Below are 19,107 nucleotides of genomic sequence, written 5' to 3'. Positions count from 1 at the left end.
ACAAAATTTCAGCCAAATCGGTCAATGTTTGGGCGGTGCTAATCTCGTTGGAAGTTTATATGCAAAAATGTATGTAGAAACATCCAAAAACAGTGAATTGCAGTTGGACGGCACAATTTACGATCAAGAATCATGATACCCATCCAGATCTTAAAGAATTTAATATAGAATGTTATACAGAAAACCGCGAGAAGATCAGAGTTTGCTCGGCTAAGTTATTAGCATTTCTCTGAAGTAGGGTTTGAGCAAATTTCGTTTCTTTTACCTTTGAAAAGAAATAAATTCACCCCTACAGCACTCCAGTAAAATGCTAATATCTTTGTCTAAAAAACTCGAATCTTTTCGCGGTTTTCAGCATAACATTCTGTATTTAACTCAACAAGAACTGAAAGAGTATCATGATTCTACATTGTAAATTGTGCCGTCCAACTGCAAATCACTGTTTTGGATGTTTCTGCATACATTTTCCCATATAAACTTCCTACGAGTTTAGCACCGCTCAAACGTTGACCGGTTTGTCCATAAAAAAATTGTAAAAGTGTTTTTTGAGCCACCCTAACCTACACACTTAATTTTTTTTTACCGGGATCTCAGCAAAATGTTGAACTTTTACCAAGATTCGCACAGCCGTGCCCCAGCAAACATGTTTTTGCCGAGATTTCTGTCAAAATTGCTGAAAATCAGCAAATATTTTGCCTAAAATCAGCTAACAAACGTCATTTTTGCTGAAATATCTTTTTTTTTATTTGCTGGCGCACGGCTGTGCGGATTTTTGCCGAGCTGCAGAAATAAAAACTAAGTGTGTAAGTGTAATACAGGTTCACTTTATTACGACATGTCAAGGTTTGGAGTGACTGAACACATTCCCAAGCAAGTTTAGACGTAAAAGTTGCTAATTTCAAAGCATTCAATGCTGCTTGACTATCAGACGATATGCAAACATTTGAATGCCTGTAATTTCGACGTCAGCATAAATTGGAGCATTCCAGCCTGAACTTCAGCTTGGTTGGCCACTTGCCCATGGAAATTGAAATTTCAGCTTTGAGCCGTTGGCGTAAAACACAATTGATCCTGAGCGAAGATTTGGTCCACCACTTGTCCATATACTTCGCTCAAGATTAATTACATCCAAACACCGATGAAAGTTGTATCTTCTCCTCATCCAGTCATCATTGTTTGTGTTGAGCGAGTTGACCAATTTTGTTTAGAATGCTAAGATAATCTTTCAGGTCACCTTCGAAAAGGTTTAAAGCTTCTAATTGAATAAATTGATCCAATTGAAGCACATAGAGCAAATCGTCAAGCGTCTAGCGCTTTATTTGGCGTGCTTTCTGTGGCACACGTTATTGTAAAAGTAGTTAATCTTTGAAGTTTATCCAACTTCATCTGTACCACAATTTCTTTTACTTTTGGCCTCCATTTTAATGCAGCATATGATATTCTGGGTTTCACAATCGCCGTGTAGATCCATTGGATCCTTTTTGGCTTTTGTCCCCACTTTTTACCGAACGTCGCCTTACTTATCCATAAAGCATTTGAGATTTGCTAAGTGCTTCTTCAAGATGTAAGTTCCAATTCAGCTTACTTTTAAGTCTAACTCCAAGATGCTTGACTGAATTTGAAAGTTTCAAATCTGTTAATTTTAGTTTAAAAATAGGAAATGAATTGTTTCTTCTTCTTGTAAATGCCACTAATGTGGGTTTGAAAGATTTATATTCAATCCTTACTTTTCACACCATAAAGTGATGAAATTTTAAGCAATTTGCATTAGGTTAGAAGTAATACAGTCATGATGTTTTCTCACCAATAAAACTATATCATCCTTAAAACCAATTATTTCGAAGCCTTGAGCCTCCAGTTGTTTGAGAAGATCATCAACGATTAAAGACCACAATAAAGATGATAGCATGCCTCCTTTGGGTACACCCTTTTACTGCCCTCACACTAATTGATGAGCTTGCCAGGTTTGCTGATATTTCGCTTTTCGATAACATTTCGCCAACCCAGTTAACAATGCATTTTATTGAACTGTGAGATGTGCTCCTTACCACAACGGGTTATGAACAACAAAATACTCTGAAGGTTCAGGTTTCTGAAGTCAATTTCACTAAGCAAATGTTTACCAAATATTTGGAAGCGCAATTGTGCGTAGACTGGGCAGTTACATATTAGATGATAATAAGTTCCATAATCGGATTCACAACTATTGCAAACAGATGATTCAACTCGTTGAATATTTGCCATATGATAGTTCAGTCGGCAGTGACCTGTCAAGGCCTTGACTAAGACACTGCAGTTCTGTTTAGACAGATTAATTAAATAACTTGCTACTACCGGAGATGGCTCCCGGATGTACAATTTTGTTTGATGACATGAATCCAGACTACTCCAATGCCATTTGTGCTGAGTGACAGCCCACGAGTTGATCAAAAGCTTCACCCAACACTTGGATATTGGAATAGCTGGCTCAGGACCAATAAAGTCATGCGATGCTCCATTACGAGCTAACTCATCAGCCAATTCGTTTCCAGCTATGGAAGAATGGCCAGGTACCCATATAAGGTGTAAAGTATTAACTGAATTCAGTTCCTCAATTTGAGTTCCACATGCGATTACTAACTTCGACCTTGAGTTGGCCGAGACGAGAGCGTTAATAGCTGCTTGGCTATCTGAACAGAAGTATATTACTTTGCCCATAATGCGTTGCTGCAGTGCAGATTGCACTCCACACATGATGGCAAATATTTCCGCTTGAAAAACAGTGCAGTGTGTACCCAGTGAGTGTGACTGTTCGCCTGCACCTGCTTTACCTTCGAGGAGGGAGCCGTCAGTGTAACAAACAATGCTGTCTGACATACTTCTCTCCAAATAGCCAGATGTCCACTCATCTCGCGAGGGGAATTGTGTTGAAAATGTCTTATAAGGAAAACTACTAACGTTTGTGAGATCACTTGGAGCAAGGAAAATTTTGTCCCAATTAACCATAAGCGGTAACAACGAAGTGTGTGTAGAACTGCGGTTTACAGGATTCTCTTCCATAGAACCGAGTACCCATAGTCGGTAAGTACAAGAAAATGCTTCTTGTTTGAGATGTATGTGTAGTGGGGCTACGTCGAAGAGAACTTCGAGAGCAGCCGTGGGAGTTGAAGAGAACGCACCAGTCATTGCCATTAGGCACATCCTTTGAAGATGGCCTAATTTAGACTGAATTGTCCTCACTTTCCCCCTTTTGCCACCACACAAGACATCCATAAGCCAATATTGGTCGAACAATGTAAATCCATTTGATATATTTGGGTTTAAGACACCAAGTTTTACCAAAGGTTCGTCGGCATTGGCCGAAAGCCATACACGCCTTTTTGATTCTGAACTCAATGTTAGGAGTCCAGGAAAGCTTTGAATCCAAAATTAGACCAACATACTTTACTTGATCAGTTACATTGATTTCAGAACCAAAAAGATGTAATGGACGAATACCAATAACAATGCATTTTATTGAACTGTGAGATGTGCTCCTTCAATGACAAGGAACGCAGCAAGTGAAATTTATTTTGCTTCAAAAAATCTTTCCAACTTTGTAACTAACTTGTGAAGCGCTGTTATTGAGGGTTTGCCCTCCTGATTTTTGCTCAAAAGAGTTTTCGTCAGATAAAATGATTTTATATGCTATATGTTTTTCCCCTCCTTAGCCGTGCGGTAAGACGCGCGGCTACAAAGCAAGACTATGATGAGGGTGGCTGGGTTTGATTCCCGGTGCCGGTCTAGGCAATTTTCGGGTTGGAAATTGTCTCGACTTCCCTGGGCATAAAAGTATCATCGTGTTAGCCTCATGATATACGAATGCAAAAATGGTAACTTGGCTTAGAAACCTCGCAGTTAATAACTGTGGAAGTGCTTAATGAACACTAAGCTGAGAGGCGGCTCTGTCCCAGTGTGGGGATGTAATGCCAATAAGAAGAAGAAGAAGATGTTTTTCCTTTATTTTTAGTATAAAGGACAATAACTTAATTGGTCTGAAGGATTTTGCGGATGATTTATCCTTCTTGTTAGCTTTTGGGATAAATGTGACGCGCCGTCGGTAGTCGGTAATCGTTTAGTATGATAACTATACATTTTATTCATTAATCATAATCGCTACTCGTTGACAAGACTAAATTTATTCGTTAATCATAATAATTTATCATTTATCATTGTCAAAAAAAGAATTAATAGTTATTAAAAATCTTTAATCATAGAATTGAATGATACAATTATAACAAATTTAATCATTCATTGAAGAATAAATCATCATTTTATTGGAAAACTGTATGTCGGTCAAAGATGAACTTCAGATAAATCTTCAACGATGTCCCCATAAAAACGAATAATTTGAACTTGCATCAAAACGAAGTAAAAGCATTGACGTAACTTTCATTCTTCCACAAAGTTCGACTAGAAAAACCGCATTAGCTGAGAATCTCAAAAGATCATTGCCCTTTTGATACAAAATGCGAGATGTCATTGTTAAATAGGGTAAACAATATATTTTGCACATGTTACAGGTATTTAAAATAATTCACAAGTCTTAAATATTAAATTTCTCGATTTTTTTATGTTTGGGATATAACCAAAGTTTGAATCTCTTGAAATTATTATTTAATGGAGCACAATATACAAAAAATAATGTTTTGCAAACAAAATTGTTGCTATTCCTCAGGTTTTACACCGGATGAAGAGACGCAGTGAAAAATCGACCGCAGTTCAAAGAGCTAAAACTACAATTTTCAAGTAATTTACACAAATCCAAGCATTATAGGTCAAACATATGATGCTGCTTTGTACCATTTTACATTATTTGTTGCTTGAAAATCATTTAAAATCCTAAAATTAGTGCTGTTAATAATGTGTCCGAATTAAACTGTGAAAATATATTTTGTACACCGCTGTTGCAGATGAGGAAGAACAGATTCGGCAAATTGTGTGAACAGAAGTCAAGTTTGAGAAGAAATGTTATATTTTGGTAAACTAAATTGATTGCGTAGTATATCTGTGCTGGGTTTTCAATATAAGCTTCTCGAGCTATCACGATAACTAAATTGATGATTCAACGTTAATATATTCAAAAAGTGATACCGTACCGAAAAATATTTATTTACAATATTCAAACAGGATTTTTTTTTCAGAAGTGATTTTTTTTAGAAGTATCGTCACCACTTATTTGGAGAAGCACCCAAGCCGGAACACCTTCAAAAATGGAAGGTCGTGTAAGTAATACTATACTGTGCCCAATTATAAAACTTATTTCACATATAAGAGTATTCCTATTTTGATAACAGCTTCACAATGGATTCGTAGTTTTTTGGACCGATTCAAAGAACTCTCTATCCGTAAACCGGAGAATGTTACAAGTGCGAGTGCAAATGAAACCGAGCAGGATATAAGACGTTGGTTCAACGAAGTCCACACCATCCTTTGACGGTTTCACGGATATTCTGCAGGATCCACGAAGAGTACTAAATGGAGATGAAGCTTGTTTTTATTTAGACCCGGCAGTTGGCAAAGTTATAACTAATCGTGGTGAACGTAACGTCTACAAAGTCGATCATGGACCAGCAAAGAAAACCATAACCGTTATGTTTACTTGTTCAGCTGATATAAAATGTTTCCTCCGCTGGTATTATTGCCTTATAAAAAGATACCGATGGAAGTGACTCAGAGCGTTCCTGGCGAGTAAGGAATAGGAAAAAAAAGACTCCGGTTGTATGAATAAGGATTCTTTCCTAAAATACGTCAAACAAATTCTTCATCCTCAGCTTGTAGATCAAGCTGTTCTGCCTGTGATATATTTTGGGAGACCGCTGAGGAATGTTTAAATTTGGGTATAGTCCTGGTGTGTCTCTACGCAAACTGCACATGGATCCTTCAACCACTGGACCACTGAACGTCGCCGTGTTCAAGCCACTGAAGTTTTCATGGCTCAAAACTGTAGACGATTGAAAGTGTACAAACCAAATAAATATTTAAAGAGCGAGTGTTTCGCTTCTCTGCTTAATTCTGCAATGGCAGCCGTTGATGGACGAATAATCAAAAACGGTTTCGAAGCTTGTTGTATATTTCCTTGGAATGAAAACCAAGCAGATTATTCAAAATGTCTTGCGGATTCAGTAGTGGAAACTAATGGAGTCGATTTTTGGAATCTGCACATGAAATATTTTTTCTGGCCCCGGACAATCCACTACTTTCCAAGTTCTTTCCCAAAGCAAAAGAAATAATGCGGATGCTGGGAAAGGATCGCACATCACGTTACAAACAATTAAGTCTAGAGCATTTAACATCTGATGACGACATGATTTTGTATCACATTTCTACCATGCTCGAACCGTTGAAATCTCAAGTTCATGAAATTGAGGACGGATTATGTCAAACCACACCAACACCCTTGAACGAGTTACCAGAACATGTGGAAGCCGAACGACTTTGTGAAGAAGATGAACAGTCACCACATCGACGATATCGAAATTGGAACATCTCAAAAAGAGTTGATCTATTTTTCGAATGTTTTTGAATGACAGTTCTCTTTCTCGATTGGAATGACACTGAAAAAATCATTCAGGGTGGGTGTGCCAATTGTCGCCATACGTAAGAACAACTATTTTTTTTTTCAAATAAGTAAAAGGCATGTGGGTGGAATTTATATATCAAGCGAAGGTTTTACTTCCTGCTCCTTAGAACAGCTGTGAAAACCATAATAAAATTTGTTATTATCCTCAAACTTGATTAATCCATAATATAAACGCCTGCACCAGTTGTGGCACTATTCTTAATTTTGATTCCTTATTTGGCAAATCCCATTGTTTTCTTATGGGATTGGCCAAATTGGGACCACTAGTGCGACAACTGGTGCAAACGACGCCAAAAATTAAGCAAAATCAATTTTTACAATAATGCTTTGCTTGTGTTGGAGGAGATCAAAGGTGTATCATATGAATATGCTTTATCGATATGAACTTGGTTAGCGGTGATTTGATTGGCCATTTGGCAAATAAAGCACTAGTGCGACAACTGGTGCTATAGCCACAACTGGTACATCTAGCTTAAAAATACATTTTGAAAAAAGATTCTGAAATTGTCTTCCTGGCATAACACAAATGCAATTCAATATTGGCACACTAAACCAAATGCACAATAAAATAATTAGCAACTTTAGGCAATCATTCTTGAAACCTTCAATTGCTACGATTAATTTTTACACTCTTAGAATTAATTAGGTTAGGTATAGTTCAGTAAAAACACAGAATACACAAAGCTCATCACACGCTGCTAAGTTGTATGTTTCAATTATGAACACATTATTCACACATGTTGCATCAAACTACCCATTATGAGCTTGCATTTTGCGTTAACGATGGCACATGTGTCGACAGCCACGCATTAACTCCGAATTAATCAAATCGATCGGAACAAATTACCGCCTTAGGTACGCCAGTCGTCGTGCAAGAACAAAAGATACCAATCAACAAAATCACTCACTCACCTTGTTTGCTGTTGGAACTTGCGATTCAATCCAGGAAGTAGCAGCTTACAGCCAGGGATCTTCTTGAACTTTTTAAAAGTCAACACCAACAAGCACCTTTGTGCGGTTTGCCAACGGCTCCGAGTACACCAAGAGAAACAAAAAATACAACAAACGAAACGAGCGCAAAAACTCCAAACTTCTCGTCAATCTTGCTAATTAAAGCACGCAGATTCGCGGTAACCTTTTCAACGGAATCTGATGTGGGTACTGTTGCTATTTGCTCTATTATGTTGGTGCGCGGAAGAGATTCGGATCTTGCACTTGAACAAACACACCGAGGTCGAGTATCACTTTCTTCGGGTCACTTTTCCTGTTTGCCTGCTTGCGGTTCACTAGAGCCTGCTCATTAGCCGAGCAACATATCAGGGCCACTTAAGTTAATAAATCCTCTCTCCCAAGCACGTGCCCCCAAAGTACAAACACAAATAATGTTGTCGGTGTTCGCTGCTTCAGCTAGTTTCGATGGCTCGCAATTGCCGTTGGCCGTGGAGCAGAGGAAGGTACGCACTGCGCGAACAAGATGACTACGACAACACGAGCTACAAGATAATGAAATGTAACACCATGTAATGAAGATGCCAGTACAAGCAAATAAAGAACAATTTATTCACTCTGCACACCTCTCGCGATGTCGTACAGCACTTGCCTTATTGCGGCTGGATGTCTTCGCCGTATCGTCACTGTTTACAGGAAGTCGAAAGGCACGTGGCATTCAATGTCGGAGGTCCACTGTTTCTGTTGGTCAATTGCACTTAGGTGACACTAATCCGCAGATAATTAATCGCGATGAGGGCGCACGCTCATTGAACACAGCGAATGTTGCAATCCCTGCGGCCACTTCATTAGCATTCAAATCTCTCGAATGCTCGGAAACGGTTCAGCGAGCAAATTCTTTTAAATCCATCAGAATCCGATCGACACGATCCTCTCGAGGCAAGGTCACCCCTCTGCGCCGAAGCACTTGTCACAAACCGATAAACAGAATAAGCGCAACGACACAAAAAAAATCTTAAACGCTTAAGCTCGACATACGAGAGATTTGCGCGGCAGCAAGCGACGAACTTCTTCTAAGCGCTCAATTGCGCCTCTCGATTCGATCTCGACTCTCGGAAACGCCAAAAAGCAAACCAGCGCAAAAACATCGATCTATCGCTCGCTCTGTTCTGCAGCACACGCTCGCTAAACACACCACCAGTAAGGTAAACACCGCCAGAACGAATCCGTGCGAAGCCCCGAGAGATGTGTAACGGAGAAGAGTCAAATCACGACTGGGGGAATCATACAAGTAAAATCAAGGTAAAACCCATAACATTATTTGCTTCGTTTTTGCCCTCCGCGTGCCATCGTCGTTGTCGTCAGCAGATGCGATGATGATGCTCGCCGTCTGAGATGCTATAGCAGTGGCTTCATCCAGGGCAGCAGGGAGGGCCTGCCATCGCATGCGTCTGTTTGATCGTCAGGTTGTAGCCAGTGGTGCAAGATGTGCGGGCAGCAATTTGTTTTGTTTTCAATAGAATTTAAAATACTCGGATTGTGGTAGGAGTCAAAAAAAACTCAGAAAGATCATAGCTTACACAGAAAAAGTATTATTTTTATTATTGTCCTTATTTGAGAGGTTGTCGGCCGGTTTTCTTCCTCACCCTATGTAAGATTTTTTTTCATACGATTATTTCTTTTTTATATTTATATAAAGCGTAAGAAAACAGACAGACCCTCCCCCCATACGTACTTTCGTCTTTAATATATAGCCTTTTAAGAAGACTCAATACCAAAAAAAATCCGCATAGTATACACAAGCATGTAGAGGATAAATCATTCAAACTTACGCACGCTAAAATTCATCTAATTCAAAAATGAATCAACATGATTTCACATACACCAGGTTAGATAACACAGCTTATTCGACCGATCAAGTTCCTAGGTTTAACGAAATAGCTTTCCAAGGAATTCTCGTAATGACTAGTGAAGGGCTGGTTTTGCCTTCTCGAACACTAAGTGTACGCAACTAAACGATTGACAGTTGGGTCGAAAAAACAACCCGAGCAAAGGGCAGGTTCGTAACAAATGAAACAAAAGGAATTGTTTCACAATAAACAATCACTGGACGACAAAATCAGAAAAAATGTTTGTATTCGCGATGCTCATGTGTTGCATTTGTAGTTTTCGACCTCTAAAATCGACTGGTGACTGGCGTTAGTTGATTGATTGGGAAAATTCCGAGATTATTTGGTCACAAAATTGGGGATGGTTCGTCGCTTTAACGGCGTTGAAGTCATTTTTATGTTTGCATGATTGCATGTTAATAGAAGTAAAAGTGTTTTTCAGGCAAAAATGGACCTGAAAATGGAAAAAGGGTAGGTAGCGATATTGAAAAATGTTCAGCAGCATATAAGCATAACAGCATATGGAGACGCAAATTTCACCTATTCCGTTTAATTAAATAAAATGCACAAGTTTGTGCAAGCATTTGTATGACAACTTGTATTAAGGGAAACCTGAACCTAATTACTTGTTGAGAAGTACATGTTCTTGGTTAACAGGCGAATCTCACAATTCGTTTACGGCTGTCTCATACACCTCATCTAGTTTCCTGTAGTTTGCTAGTTTGTTATGTTTCTAGGGATGCTATTTTTTTGCTAGATGGGATGGAGCAGGAATGCTGCCATACAGAATGTAGAAGATAGCGATTTATCATCTTCAATTAGAGTAAAATTTACAGATTCAAAAGTACTTCATAACGAAAATGTCCATTAAAGTCCCTAGAGACCTTGCGTATAATATACTTTCCAAATTAGATCAATGCAGATGTTCTAGGTTCTCCAAATTGCTATGACGTTTAGGTACTCTTCGATGAACCTACGCCAAATGAAGTATCGTTCTCCACTGGACTCGATCCTGGGCCAATCGCTTCCAGTCGCCCTGAATATTGAGCGCCCTCAGGGTCCTCTTCAACTGCATAAAGCCATCGTGTACGCGGCTTTCCACGAAGCCAGCGGCCTTTTCCGGGTTCTCTACAAAATATTATCTTCGCTTGACGTTCTTCCGACATACGAGCAACGTGACCAGCCCACCGTAGTCTGCCGTGCTGTACAAGCTTAAAAGTATCCAGCTCTTGGTACAACTCATGATTCATGCAACGCTACCAGATACCGTTCTCCTGTTTACCGCCGAGTATTTGTAACGGTTGGTTTTATTTTGTTTGAATAGTTGTAAATGTCATTGACATTTGTGTTAGATTGCGTCAGTTTTGTTTGTTGAGTCTGTGTCTAAAATCAAGAAGAAAGCTTTAATTTAGGCAATAAAATGATAAGTAGTATTTGCTCCAGACGCAGACATCGGATCGTTAATGCCACATGGCATTAATTGATTCGAGGAGCCCAAATAGGATAAGAATCCTATACAAAAGCTCAGCTATGAATACAGCAAACTAATTGCTGTAGACAAAATACGCAATACGCAATAAAAATATATTTGCGGGATTTGGCTGATGGACCAAAATCTCATATGAAACCTCGCCATGCCGCGTAGTGGGCACCACTTTGCCGTCTCTTTTAGGGCATCAAGAGAGAAAGTGCATTATTTTAATTTGTTATTTGTTTCTTGTTGATTGCGTACCTTTATGTGTGTACAAAATAAAACTTGTTACACTGGCGCCCAGCTAAACTACTCACAATGATAGTAATGACGATTTGATATTACGGCAAGCATCGATTTGATTGTTTAGTGTGTGATTCATTTGATTTTTCGCGAGAATCATTTGTAATCCAATCTAATTGTGGGATCAACAGAGTTTGTTTAGTATAGCATAGAATCTGATTAAAGGACAATTAGCGAATCCTTCCAACCAAAAGTTGTCTGAATGCCAACGAGTGGTTGGAAGGATTCGCTGTCGTTTATGAAGTTTTAGAATAGATTTAGTTTTTTGAGATTTGTGGCTTAGGTTAAGTTCCCAGTCTGTTAGTCCTCTGGCCAGATTTTTCGTCACTAGCTGACTTGAGAATTTTTCATGAATCCTCCGATTCATGAAAATTTCTGTGCTGTTAGATAGGGTTATGCAACGGTTATTTTGTTTGAATAGTTGTCGATTGAGTCATTGTCATTTGTGTTAGATTGTGTCAGTTCTGTAAGTTGAGTCTGTGTCTGGAATCAAGAAGAATGCCTTAATTTAGGCAATAACATGTTAAGTGGTGTTTGTTACAGATACAGACATCGAATCGTTGATGCCAAATGGCATTAATTGATTCGAGGTGCCCAAATAGGATAAAAAAAAAGTATTACGAGTTCTACGCTTTGCGGTAGAGCGGAAACCACCGAAGCGAACAAAAATGCAAAACTGGAGGGCTAAATCACCAACCACAAATCACAAAACAACAAATTTGGATTCAATACATGTATTTGGGGTCTTTCCCCTTCTTACAACGTTTCCTTCATACCTCCTATATTCTTCTCACTTTCCCTTTTCTTTCCTCATCTCTTACAATCTAACAGTTTTCTACTTGCAGTACTTCTCGGTACTCACGGTACCCTACTTGTGCTCGGGGCGTCTTCCAGCACTACCAGCACTAACCGCCGCTTTCAGCTTGCCTCGAAAGTGCTCTGCTGGAGACCCCTCTGGCCGTCCAGTGCGACCAATTACTGGATGGGGTCTCTCCGAGTCACTGGATCTCCCCCGTAGTCGAAGAGCCTGCTCTCACCCGCTTGGCTGTTTCTGGTCACTTCCGACCACCAGCTCTCCGTTCCGGTTCCCACTGTCTACCCGTCTGGTAGAAATGATCCAGCAGCTTGACCAAAATAATCAGACGGTACCTGATTAGGTCGTGCGACTAGCCCGTGGACTGGCTTGGCAACAACACCCCGATGGATTGTTTTTTATCCTAGTAGCGTGGACCTCGTCGATTCTACCCGCGTTGTGCATGAGCTACCCGTGACTGTGCATGAGCGTGCATACGATCTTGGTTTTATTGTTTTTTCGGGACTGATTTCCACTCCTGTGATCCGACGGAAAGTGATCGAGCCAACCCACAGCGTTTAGTTTTCCGGATGGGATTTCGTCCAGTTTTTCCTACTGCCGCACGTGTTTCTGAGGGTTAGGAATTATTGTTTATGCAAATTGGCACAAAAGAGTAACTTTTCTCGATGTTACCTCGTGTACACAGTTTTTCCGTCTGTTGCGAACCGGCGAATGATTAGTTAGCGTCGTTCGTTATACACTCACTAGGCCCTAAATATACGTTAATGAAACAGGGAATTAATTTTGCCCCAACTTATCGCGCGTGGTAAAACAAAGAGAATGGCGCTTCGTACGAAGGCACAAAAGCCTCTTCCACGACACGGCAATCAATTCCGATAATATCGATATGCCCCTTGCTAATCACTTGTTCTTCAAATTATTTCTTCTTCCTACGGTGGGTTCGTTTTTCTGCTGCTCTTGCTTCCTTGTACCGATCTCTATTCGGTCGGGTACCCGACACCAACATCTGCCTTCTGGAAACCTTCTTCTCTTCTGTTACTCTCTGACACTCCACATCGAACCATCCCGTCCTGAGTCGCCTCTGTGCAGTGTCTACCACTTTTCGTGCTGTTGGGCTCACCGCCCCATGGATCGACTCCCATAGATCGTTGATGTTGTCGATAAAGTTAATTGCACTTATCCGTTCGTCGAGCTTCTGGCGGTACTCAGCCGATATTCCTTCCGCCGACAATCGCTGGATATTGTAACGCATCGTTCGCTGTGATCTTTCGTTCGATACAGTTGACAACCGTGATCAAATTTTACTGACAACGAGGTAGTGAGCCCAAGTCCTGGTGTTAGGTGGGACGCTAAACAGCCCTGATACGACGGCCTTCCGACGAGACAGGAGGTTTGCGCAGGCCGAATAACCCGCCTTTAAAAACAACTATTACGAACGACATAGAGGTAGTGATCAGAGTCAATGTTCGGACCTCTGGATGTCCGCACATCGATAACATCCGAGAAATGGCGCCCATCCACCAGAACATGGTCTATCTGGTTGCAAGTTTCACCATTTGGGTGTCTCCAGGTATGTTTTAGGATATTATTTCGTGCAAAGTAGGTGCTACTGATGGCCATCCCTCTGGCAGCAACGAAATTTACTAGCCATAGGCCGTTGTCATTGGTAGCGGAGTGAAGGCTCCTGAAGGAACTTGTGGAGATCAAAGCTCTGTTGGGAGCTCCTTCCTTGATGTCAACCCACCATTTTTCGGGTCCCGTTTTGCAGCCCTTGCGAATAATATGTATTTCAAATTAGATCAATGCACATGTTCTAGGTTCTCCAAATTGTTTTGGAGTTTAGTTCAATCGGTCTACCAGGTCAACCAACCCAGGTTTCAAACCGAAATCAATCCAGCAGCCCATACAAGTCCCTAGAGCCCTTACGAGTCCCTAGAGCCCTGACGTATAATATGCAGGGTTTCGACTTTTCGTTTCAATGAGACCAAAGCAAGCGTTTTTCGGGCCAAGGGAAAATCTTGTTTCGAGGTTTATGTTGAGGATCATCTTTCACCCATCAATCTTTTCTCTAGAACTAGCATTGGAAGATGAACGAAAATCTTGCCTATTAGATGAAAATCCTTTTTCGTTTCGTTACTTTTACCTCTCACTCACTTTTCGCGAGAATTATCGCAGAACAATTACAAAATTGTACGGCCGCGCCGGGATTCGAACCCAGAATAGTAACAATAATAGCTGTTGGGATGCGCTTACTTTAGCCACACCACCACGCTATATGTATGGAAGCGTTAAATTATTTGTTCCACATAAGCTACTACCATTTGCATCGATGATGCCACGAAAAGACTCGAATATGAAAGAAAAAGAGCAAACCAACGTTTAGCGGCAGACCGCATCGTGCTTTCGTGCTGTGCGGTTCCTTCTCTCTTTGCGGAAGGAAGTTTTTAATACTACCCAAAGCTATTTTAATTTCAACAGTGCTTTTTAGCGCTATTTGTACCCACTGATCCCGTTACGATCTTTGCTTGGACCCGTGCCTTCGTTTTACGTTGGACCCATTTGCGGAAGTAAAATTCCGACAAGCGGTGGTAATCCTGCAGGGACACCGTTCTGGGAAAAAACCTCTTAGAAGGTCACGTCTCCACGCTCAGCCATGAGCATTAATAAAAACAAGAGGAAGGGGGAGTCTCTGAATTCTCCACTTCCTTCAAAGAAACAAGGTTTCAAGACCGTCCTGCCAAAGCGCGGAAAAAATAGAAGGAAGCTGGAGAATTCAGATATTCCTTCTAACTCTAATATCGGAAATAATTCTTCTCCAATCGAACTGAGCAATCAGTTCGATTTGATTAATGATGAAATTGAGCAAATCGAATATACCTCTAGCCAGGTGATTCGATTCATGCGAAAAAGCAAAGGATTCCGCCAATTGTGGTATCTGTTGCCGAGTTTTCTGGCTTTCGGAATGAAATCTTGAGTAACCTTCCGGGGATCAAGGTTTCATTTCAGATTGCTAGGAAGGGTGACTGCCGCGTTTTGCCGGGATCCTTTGACGATCGCAAACGTCTTCTTCAGTATTTGACTGAGAAGCGCCATAAATTCTTCACATACGACGACAAAACTGAGCGATTGTTCAAAGTCGTCTTGAAAGTGATGACAAATTGATGAGATAAAAATTGAAATATCTCAATTACTTGGATTTTCACCAGTCCAAGTAATTAAGATGAAAAAGAAATCCCACTTTGGTACTTCCCAGAGAGGTATTTCTCAAGAATTTTATTTAGTTCATTTTAACAAAAGTGAACTAAATAATATGAAAAGTTTGGAAAAGGCCTGTATTATGTCCCATGTCCGTGTTACATGGGAACATTTCCGCAGACATGGGGGAAATTTCCAAAACCCCACCCAGTGCCGTGGGGTGGGGTCATGGAACCAAACATTGTCACATGGATGCTGAATGCATGATTTGTGGTGGAACCTCTCACGCCAAGGACGCATGTCCTGTGAGAGAAGATTCCAATAAATTTAAGTGGGGATTTCAATGGATCCAAATAATTGTGTGAAAGTTCTAAATTGGAATGCCCGCTCTCTAAAGGGTAAGGAAGATGAATTATTCAACTTCCTAACAGTTCATAATGTGCATATTGCCATTATAACAGAAACTTATTTAAAACCAGGACTCTTCATTAAAAGAGATCCAAATTATTTTATCTACAGAAATGATCGTCTTGACAGCGCCTGTGGTGGGGTCGCCATTGTCATCAATAGACGTATCAAACATAAATTATTTTCTTCGTTCGAACCAAAGTTTTTGAAACCTTGGGAGTTTCAGTTGAAACAAATTTTGGCCAATTTTCCGTCATTGCAGCCTACTTGCCTTTTCAATGCAATGGGCAGCAAAAGAATTTGTTGAAAGCTGATCTTCAAATTCTGACTCGCAACAAATCAAAATTCTTCGTAATTGGTGACTTCAATGCCAAACACCGTTCATGGAATAATGCTCAAAGCAATTCCAATGGTAAAATTTTATTTGAAGATTGTTCTGCGGGATATTATACTATTCAATATCCCAATGGACCAACTTGTTTTTCTTCCAGTCGAAATCCTTCTACAATTGATTTAGTTTTAACGGATTCAAGTCAGCTGTGTGGCCATTGGTAACTCATGCTGACTTTGACTCTGATCACCTTCCTGTGACATTTGAAATCTCACAAGAAGCAATTTATAATCCAATCAGCTCTACTTTTAATTATCATAGAGCTGATTGGGATTTATATAAAGCATATATCGATAGGAATTTGGATGTTGATATTCCTCTCGATACCAAAAGTGATATTGATAATGCTCTCGTATCTTTGACAAATTTAATTGTCGAAGTCAGAGGCATTGCAATTCCGAAATGTGAAGTTAAATTCAACTCCATTATTATTGACGATGATCTTCAGCTACTGATCAGTTTTAAAAATGTGAGAAGAAGGCAATACCAAAGAACTCGCGATCCCGCGTTGAAAGTTATTTGGCGAGATTTGCAAAATGAAATTAAAAAACGTTTCGCTATTCTGAGGAATACCAACTTTGAGAATAATAACTCGAAGTTAGATCCCAGTTCGAAACCCTTTTGGAAATTAACAAAAATTCTTAAAAACCTCAAAAGCCAATTCCAGCGCTTAAAGAGGGAAATAAAATTTTATTAACAAATGGCGAAAAGGCTCAAAAACTTGCTCAGCAGTTCGAGAGTGCCCATAATTTTAGTCTAGGTCTCACTAGTCCAATTGAGGATCAGGTTACACGGAGCTTCGAAGACATTCTCAATCGAGGGAAAGTTTTTGACCCTTCGTTGGGAACTAATTTGGATGAAGTGAGATCTATCACTAGGAAATTTAAAAATATGAAAGCCCCGGGTGATGATGGTATTTTCTACATACTTATCAAAAAACTTCCTGAGAGCTCTTTATCCGTTTTGGTTAATATATTTAACAAATGTTTTCAATTGGCATACTTCCCAGATAAATGGAAAAACGCCAAAGTTGTTCCTATTTTGAAGCCGGACAAAAATCCAGCTGAGGCTTCTAGTTATCCTCAATCAGTTTGCTTTCTTCAATAAGCAAACTGTTTGAAAGGATTATTTTAAATAGAATGATGGTTCATATTAATAACAATTCTATTTTAGCTGATGAGCAATTTGGGTTTCGCTTTGGGCATTCAACCACTCATCAGTTATTAAGAGTTCCGAATTTAATTCGACTCAACAAATCTGAAGGATATTCGACTGCTGTTATTCTTTTTGATATAGAAAGATGATGATGAAAGATTTTGAAAGTGTTTGGCATGAAGGTTTGATTGTAAGAATGATGAATTTTAATTTTCTTTCGTACATTATTAAACTAATCCAAAATTATTTATCTAATCGCTCACTGCAGGTAAACTATCAGAATTCCAAATCTGATAGATTACCTGTAAGGGCTGGTGTCCCCCAAGGCAGCATACTGGGGCCCATATTGTATAACATTTTTACTTCTGACTTACCTGATTTACCACCAGGGTGTCAAAAATCTTTGTTTGCAGATGACACAGGTCTTTCAGCCAAAGGGCGTAGCCTTCGTGTCATTTGTAGTAGATTGCAAAAAAGTTTGGATATTTTCTCCACTTACTTGCAAAAATGGAAAATTTCCCCGAATGCTTCCAAAACTCAGCTTATAATTTTCCCACATAAGCCGAGAGCTTCTTATTGGAAACCTTCTAGCAGACATATTGTCACTATGAATTGGGTTCCAATTAATTGGTCTAGCGAAGCCAAATATTTAGGACTTCTGCTGGACCAAAAATTAACTTTTAAAAATCACATTGAAGGCCTTCAAGCCAAATGTAACAAATATATTAAGTGTCTATATCCACTTATAAACAGAAAATCAAAACTTTGTCTTAAGAACAAACTTTTGATTTACAAACAAATTTTAGACCTGCCATGTTGTATGCTGTGCCAATATGGACTAGTTGCTGCAATACCAGAAAGAAGGCACTTCAGAGGATTCAAAATAAAATTTTGAAAATGATTCTGAAGTTACCTCCGTGGTATAGTACCAATGAACTTCATAGAATTTCTAATATTGAGACATTGCAACAAATGTCTAACAAAATAATTTCCAATTTTAGACAAAAATCGTTGCAATCTTCTATTGCAACGATTAGCTCCTTGTACCCTTAGTATAAATTAGGTTAGGTTTAGTTTAAGTTAAAAACATTGTAATTCCTACATGGTTCAATTAAACCAGAGGAAAAATCCTAACTGCCAGAGGCAATTGAAATGTATTAATAATAACTAAAAAGTAACATAGCAAATAAGGATGATAGTGTTAAGAAAACACGGAACACCTAGTCTAAGAGATGAATGCATGTATTAGATGATATTTAGCAAAAAAAATTAGTTAAAAAAAATAATAATAATAAAAAAATAAAAATAAATAAAAAACGTTTAGCGGCAATCGAAGTGAGCGAAAAATTGTTATCACTCTCCAGGCTGTTTTTCTTTCCCGAAAAGCGATTTCTCCCGGAAAACTTTCGTGAGGGAAAATCATGTGCTCCTGAGATTGAGTGAGCATTACGAACCCTGATAATATACATTCAAGTTAGTCCAATGCAGATGTACCAGGGTCTCCAAATTATTCTGGAGTTTAATTCAATTGGTCAACCAGGTCAACCACTTCTGGTATCAAACCGAAATCAACCCAGCTATCCAATAATAGTCTCAAGAGTCGTGATCACTGAAAAAAGCCGATCAATGCAGCAATAAGTTTCCACGGTGATTTAACCCCAGTCAGAAAAATAGTAGGAAGACATTATTTTCTTCTTGAATAGGTAGTATTTTTCCCTTTAATTTGGGTTTAGAATATAAAGTTTCTTTGTGAATGATATTACAAATTGTTCTATAATAGGCGCAGTTATGGTGTTTGCTGCAATTTGACAACCTAACTACAATTTACACAACTATTTACAATGGTAAATTTTTATTCTAAATGGGGACTAGTGCCCGGCTCGTGGACTGGTTGGAGAATGCGCAACGAACCCCAAACTTATCTTCATACTC

General features: G+C 39.4%; 1 protein-coding gene across 1 annotated transcript in view; it reads right to left on the bottom strand.

Annotated features, from left to right (window-relative positions):
• Nucleotides 1-8,804, bottom strand: part of LOC134220103 (protein embryonic gonad) — a 509,451-nt gene extending 500,647 nt beyond the window's left edge. The window contains exon 1 of the mRNA XM_062699086.1: nucleotides 7,514-8,804. The gene's annotated coding sequence lies outside the window, so the exon portion shown is untranslated. The remainder of the gene's footprint in view (nucleotides 1-7,513) is intronic.
• Nucleotides 8,805-19,107: the final 10,303 nt, after the last annotated feature.

The sequence above is a fragment of the Armigeres subalbatus genome, chromosome 3 (assembly GCF_024139115.2).
Source record: "Armigeres subalbatus isolate Guangzhou_Male chromosome 3, GZ_Asu_2, whole genome shotgun sequence".
Taxonomy (NCBI): Eukaryota; Metazoa; Arthropoda; class Insecta; order Diptera; family Culicidae; genus Armigeres; species Armigeres subalbatus.
The sequence above is the reverse complement of the archived record's forward strand: the minus strand, read 5'-3'. Positions and strand labels throughout refer to the sequence as shown.